Source organism: Engystomops pustulosus, chromosome 1 (assembly GCF_040894005.1).
Source record: "Engystomops pustulosus chromosome 1, aEngPut4.maternal, whole genome shotgun sequence".
Classification (NCBI taxonomy): domain Eukaryota; kingdom Metazoa; phylum Chordata; class Amphibia; order Anura; family Leptodactylidae; genus Engystomops; species Engystomops pustulosus.
The window spans coordinates 128,852,116-128,859,575 of NC_092411.1; the positions used below are offsets into that span (position 1 = coordinate 128,852,116).

The 7,460-nt window shown below is 39.9% G+C and overlaps 1 long non-coding RNA gene across 1 annotated transcript in view; it reads right to left on the reverse strand.

The window, feature by feature from the left end:
- The window catches only part of LOC140086374 (uncharacterized), a 45,873-nt gene extending 38,991 nt beyond the window's left edge, over window positions 1–6,882 (reverse strand). The window contains exon 1 of the long non-coding RNA XR_011849962.1: window positions 6,819–6,882. This is a non-coding gene — a long non-coding RNA (uncharacterized lncRNA). The remainder of the gene's footprint in view (window positions 1–6,818) is intronic.
- Window positions 6,883–7,460: the final 578 nt, after the last annotated feature.

Here is a 7,460-nt window from a genome sequence, read left to right on the forward strand (position 1 = left end):
CCATTTCCTGATTGGGGGAGGGTGAAGCATGATTACTCTCATATTTTTGGAATTCCTGCACGTAGCTTTCAAACCTGCCAGACGCAGTTCATTATATCGCAGGTCGTACTGCAGGCACAGAGAAAAGATTTCACCAGTTACTATCTACATAGAGACTAGTTGGGAAAAAGTAAAACGTGCATCTGGAAGCTTGTAAAGAACACTATACAATGCATATTTTACCTAAGGAAGCTGAACTTTCTGTCAGGTGATTTCTGCCTACCCATCTGATATCAGTATAAAATAGAGGGATATGTTGGAGTGCTCCATATGTATGGAGTGCTGTTATTTATAGGTCAACAGTTTCTCATCTAGAGCAGGATTTACATCATCCCACATAACACATCTTCTCCCCATACTGTTTAAAGATATCTGCATATAAATTGAAATGTGCAGATTTTGTATCCTTTGCTTTTTTATTCTTTCTGTTGATTCTCACTGTGGATTTCATTCTTAAAATATAAACCAACAGTTAATACATGGTGATCTGTACACAAATCCACTGAACTTGCAGTGATGTCATAATAATGATTGTTTCTGTCCATGTGGATGTACCTTAATTCAGTTCTAAGTTGTTATTTCTTTTCAAAGCAGTAAAAGGGAAAATAGGTTTATTACTCAAGAAGTAATACAATTTAATTACAAATCTAATGGATCATGAACCTGCCATAATCTCTTTAGTGGAATCATCTAATATCAAAAACAAGTCAAAGGGTATAAATTAGAAAAAAAATGCTGTCACTGTATTCTGTTGTGAATACAAACTGCTGTTAACACAGTGAGATACTGCTTATCATCTGAGGCAATAACTCACTGATATCATGCAACTGAAAGAAAGGGGAACAACAAAACTGTTTTTGAAGAGTCAACAGCTTAAACGGCATGTGGAGTTTTTGTTATTCTTGTGTCTTTTGTATGACAGCTATCAGTATTTGAACAGGCAGAAAAAAAACAAAATGTACTGGAAAACTTAAAGACACAGTTTTTAAGCCATTTCCTAGCTAAATATTGTGAAAATCGGGAAAATTAATTATGGTTGCCAGACACTAAACTATTGCCAGCACTAGATTTCTCTTTTATGGTTAAAACTTGCCCTATTATCCATAAAAAAATCTACTTCAAAGTAATTTGCAAATGAACAGAGAGACTTTTTGCCCAAGATGAGTCATTTATTGAATCACTTATAGATCCTCAAGGGAAAGTGTCCCTTCAGATGACCATATATTGGGCTCTGTCATACCTAGAACCGTAGTTTTGGTATCACTTTCATTTAAAGACCAAACTTGAAGATTTTCTGTGAGTTGCAGAACTGGAGATATGGGCATTAAATACAGAGTTTGCAAAGTTGCAGATTAAAATCCAATTCACAACATTTTCTTGAATTACCCATGTCTTTGGCTAAAGCTAGTGACAGGTTCCCTATAAAGATTATGATTGTGCTTCTATGGATACAGAACTGCATCAAAACTTCTCTAGAGTGTGACTTTCACTTACAGTATAATTTTACCTGCATAACAAAAAGGGGTGGACTGGCAATGTAAATTACGAGGAATACCCCTCAACTTTAGGGGGCTGCAGATTACAGGGGAGCAGAATACAAATACAGTGTGCAAACTAGACAATAATAATGATAATGAAAATCATCTGTAGCAGATTATAATAATGGAAACCCCCCTAGGGGAGGCTATAATACTGTAGATCCCACAACACAATATAATGGAAAATACTACCTTGGAGGTCCTTCCCTTAAGCTTTGAACCTATTTCTTTAAAACAATTCAGGATCCTCCACCTACCATCTATTTGGATTCCAACATGGACCACAACAGCTGGGTCATCCCCAGCCCCTCCCAGTACTTTATCCACCCTTTCCACCACATGCCGAACTCTGGCAGCAAACCATTCGGTTGAGGCGGTCTTGGCGACAAATTATTTTATCCATCTTCCTGATTATAGAGTCCCCTACAATCATTAGCTGTCTTGGCTTATCTGCACTACCATCCACCCTACTACTGGCTGGTCTGCTCCCCCCGCTAGGATGCCATTTCTGACACTGACAACCTGGAGATGTGCTTGGAGATCATGGGTTGGTGAGCTGTAATTGCAACTTGTATTTTTTTTTTTTTTTTTATAATACTGGAGACCCTGAGAGCAGGCTGTAATACTGGAGACCCACATCCTACACGAAAAAAGCCAGACTTCAGACTAAAAATTATATAAATTTTATCTAATGAATCGAGGGTAAAGGTTGGATAAGAGTTGGTGCATGCGCATTGTAGGTCTAGCTGTGTATGCGCTGTACGAGATCTATCCTTAATTGGATACCACATAGAAAGGAGAGCACATGTGTTGAGGTGAGTATCTCAAAGTGTCTCCTTTGTGGAAAGGGTGAAATTAACCATCCATGGAGATTGAATAAGGATTAATAATCAATTTGGTATCTAAATAAATTCTTAAACATTAATGGGAGATATTTACGAGGGGCTGCATAAAAGTATTGCACACATATTGACTACATAACATATTATAGTGTTGTAAAAGGCAAAACCGATATAGTAAACATATCCAGTATGCATAGATGAAGGAAGTGTTCTATTAAGTCTATATTAAATCTATATTCGAAAAAAAGGAAGGTGACAGTACTATTCATAGAGGTATGGCTAAATAGTTAGTGCTCATAGTTCTTATAATTTATCTTTATGCATATAACAACATGTACAAGTAGAAACAACAGTTCCTGCTCACCTTCCAACTTGACTGCTGACCAGCGCAAGGTACATCCAAAAAAGCCCCACGGACCAAAGGCACGTATTCCAAGAAGAGGGAGTAGATGTTAGCGCTCCAAGGATATGCAGTAAAAAATTCAAATAGTTTATTTCCAAATAAAGTAAAATTCACAAAAGGCAAGTAAACATACGTGTGGTGGCCCAGGTGTAGTGACCGACGCGTTTCGCCCTATCTCAGGGCTTAGTCATGGTCTCAGTAGCTCTAAAAATCTACAAATACTGACAATTTAAAGATTCCGCTCCGGTAATGGCGGGTGACGTCACGGTCACGTGACAGTGGTCACATGATCGGGCTGAGACCCGCCCACCTCTATACAGCGGGATGATGTGTCATAAGAACTACAAAAGGTTTAAAAACAAACACATTAGAGGGTAAGGTAAGTATTGAAGAGACACTGATTGTCTGGCTCAATATGGTACAATACAAAGAGGATAATAAGATTACACAAATGTACGAGAACCCAAAATACGAATATCACACCTGGAAGTTCTAGTCACATTACCATAAGACAAACATGGATGTGATATAATAGTGAACGCTAAAGACCCAGGTACAATCGAGTGCATTGATGATAAAGACTAAAAGACGACTCTCTTTGCATACATAAGCCTGGGCATAGCTTATAAAATATCTATTCACAACATGGGGGAAAAAAATGAATGCCTAAAGATTATATGCATAAATTGGCACAGCCAGAGTAATATATAGCGAAGTGAACAAGGAGAAGCCGGGGTAAAGAACGGTGAGGCAGAAAAGGCGGAGAAAAAGGGGGGAGGGGAAAAGGGGGGAAGAAGAAGAAAAAAGGTAAAGAAAAAGAAAAAAGGAAAAAGGGGAGGAAGAAAGAAGGAAACCCATATAGAAAGGAGAAAATGTACATATAAAAAAAAAAAAAAAAAAAAAAAAAAGGGGGTGAATCATGATGAATGACCAAGGCAATACCTAGTGGTAACATAGTATCAAGTCCTGTCTGAGATTCATACCTTGAGGCTGGGTGGTTTTCAATACAAACATCCAATATGTCTCCCTGTTCATGAGTTTTTTCTTGTGGTCTCCTCCCCTTTTTGGTCTCTTAACCTTTTCTATACCCTGCCATCTAAAACTAACACTGTTCCCATTATGAACATCCCGAAAATGTTTTGACGCTGCTGACATATTTGTTAGGCTGGTGTTTTTTTTTTTTTTTATATGTACATTTTCTCCTTTCTATATGGGTCTCCTTCTTTCTTCCTCCCCTTTTTCCTTTTTTCTTTTTCTTTACCTTTTTTCTTCTTCTTCCCCCCTTTTCCCCTCCCCCCTTTTTCTCCGCCTTTTCTGCCTCACCGTTCTTTACCCCGGCTTCTCCTTGTTCACTTCGCTATATATTACTCTGGCTGTGCCAATTTATGCATATAATCTTTAGGCATTCATTTTTTTCCCCCATGTTGTGAATAGATATTTTATAAGCTATGCCCAGGCTTATGTATGCAAAGAGAGTCGTCTTTTAGTCTTTATCATCAATGCACTCGATTGTACCTGGGTCTTTAGCGTTCACTATTATATCACATCCATGTTTGTCTTATGGTAATGTGACTAGAACTTCCAGGTGTGATATTCGTATTTTGGGTTCTCGTACATTTGTGTAATCTTATTATCCTCTTTGTATTGTACCATATTGAGCCAGACAATCAGTGTCTCTTCAATACTTACCTTACCCTCTAATGTGTTTGTTTTTAAACCTTTTGTAGTTCTTATGACACATCATCCCGCTGTATAGAGGTGGGCGGGTCTCAGCCCGATCATGTGACCACTGTCACGTGACCGTGACGTCACCCGCCATTACCGGAGCGGGATCTTTAAATTGTCAGTATTTGTAGATTTTTAGAGCTACTGAGACCATGACTAAGCCCTGAGATAGGGCGAAACGCGTCGGTCACTACACCTGGGCCACCACACGTATGTTTACTTGCCTTTTGTGAATTTTACTTTATTTGGAAATAAACTATTAGAATTTTTTACTGCATATCCTTGGAGCGCTAACATCTACTTCATATAACAACATGTGTAGTGCACAAATACAAGGTATGTATTATTTATTATGAGGCAGGACAGTTTATAACATATAGTATGTCATTCATAGCACACCATGGATTGTCCATCAAATATTAATCATTCAAGTTTACAGGAATTGTGAGAACGAGAAACCTTCATTGAGTCCCCCTGGATTGAGACTTTCCAACTAGTAGATCCATTTAGCTTCTCAATTGTTTTTTGTATAAATTCCCTTTACGTAGACCCAATTTCACCTGTTGCAGGCCCCAAAATTTTATGCACTCCAGGCTGCCACCATTTTCCTGCCTGACATGGAAAGAAATTGGTGTGTCCTCCCTATTTCTGGCTTGCTGGCTACATAGACTATCCCTGAACAGTTGAAGAATTGTCGGATTGTATAACACTTACCAGATTTATGAATCAACATCTCCAGTAACTGTCTGTTTGTGTTCTTAAAAATCTCATTAAATTGGTTTAATGTAAACACAAAAAAGGTTATTTTTTAGCCATTTACTTACCTACTGGTTCTCTATATGTTTTATTAGATCCCCCATCTACCATGTGCCACACAATAAATAGGGTCACTTTTCTTTTGGAATGGGAATCTTGTTGTGATAATATTAGAAGCAGCATGTGGAACATTATACCTTTTTATAGGGAAGCCAGCGTCAACCCAGATGACTGACGTCTGGAGGTGGCGTCATCCAGGCAGGAAACAAGTTTAAAAAGGAATGGCAGCAAATAGGGCATGTTTCCACCCATCTGTTATAAATAAATCAATTGCTGACTATCAGACGCATGTAGCTAGGCTGGATATCGGCAGCTTCCTGGCGAGTGTCGTGGTCATGTCATCCCATCATATGACATCAGCACCTATACTGGAGACCCTGAGAGCAGGCTATAATACTGGAGATCACAGAGAGCAGGCTATAATACACTGGAGACCGCCAAAGCAGATAGATGTATAATACAGGACACCCCCCCCCCAGAGAAGATTTTAATATAGGAGACTTCCCCTCAGAGCAAACTATACATGATTTCCCCCAGAGCTGACTGTTAAGGATCATCCCCTAGAGCTGACTTTACAGGAGACCCCAAGGTATCAGGCAGCATGCATACGTCCGAATATAGCAGCTGTAATCTAGAGGCAAAAAAGGCAGCTAGTTTATGGCCACTATGGATGTGCATTATACATGGACATGGTGCAAAGAGTGGTGAGGAGCACTCACCCCTCCCCCCTCCATCCGGCTTGTGTATGGAGACCTGTGAATGGAGCCTCACACTGGGCCATGATCTAAACATGATCACTGAAACATGATATAGAGAAAGGATGCACAACCTTTACGAGTCCGAGGGCCCCAATTATATTTTTTCATACCCCTCAACTTCAGGTGGCCGCACTAGTAAATGCACCAAAAACCAAATTACAGCACAAATTGAGACCCTAGAAACCAAAAACTGAATTTGTGCAATAACTGATAGAGCCCAGAGCAGACTACAAATACAGTGCACAAACCTGGGAATTATAATGATAATGGAAATCGTCTGAAGCAAATAATAATGGAGACCCACAGAGCATGCAAATAATACTGGAAATTGCTAGAGCAGAACTATAATAAAGGAGACCCCCAAAGCAAGCTATAATAATAGAGACCCCAGAGAAGGCAAATAATACTGGAGACCCCCAGAGCAGATTATAATGCTGGAGAACTCCGGAGCAGATGTATAATACAGGAGGCACCCCCACGGAGCAGACTATACAGGAGACTCCCCCAAAGCTGACTTTATAGGAGACAACCTCAGAGCTGAGTCTGACTACACCGGATATTCCGTCCCCAGAGCTGACTATACAAGAGACCCCTTCCCATGGCTTTCTTTAACATGGGAAACCATAATAAAGGTGGATAGAGGAAGGGAGATCAGCACAGAAAACAATAAAGCAGCCAGGGTCATATGGAGACATACCTTGGGGGACAGAGGCCTGGCTGCTCTCTCCTGCTTTTCGAGTCTCTGCAAGCATTTCACAAGGGGGAGGGGGTGGTAGTCCCTCTCACTGCAGCCGAGCAGCTTCCCAGAGGAACCTGTGAGGCAGGTAATAATTGTGAATACATGGCTAGGGCTATAATAGACCTCAGTCCTGTGTCCTGCAACCAGACAGTTATTCATACTTACTATCTGCCGCAAAGGGATCTGGGTGCAGCAGGGTGCTGGCTACAATTTCATGAGGGCGGCAGGTTTTGCACCCCTGATCTAGAAGGTGTTCAGCTGCTTGACAACATACTGGTAGTGGTTTATTAGAGCAATCTGTGATCACAGGTTCTCTTTAATAAAATATGTTGCATTGATTGCTGTACTGTAGACTTCATTACATTGTTGATTGACTGTTTCTGACCTTCTATGTGCAACGACTTCCAAGGGGAGTGTGGAGCTCATCTTTATATTACTAGAGCTAGTGTTATGATTTATAGTTGTAAAGTAAGTGAGATACACATTTTACAAACTACAAAATATTAAAAGCTGTCACATAATTCCCTTTAAATACTGCCTCCAGTGACAAATAGGCAGTAAACTTAGAACATACTGAAAAAGGAAAAAGTACCAGACATT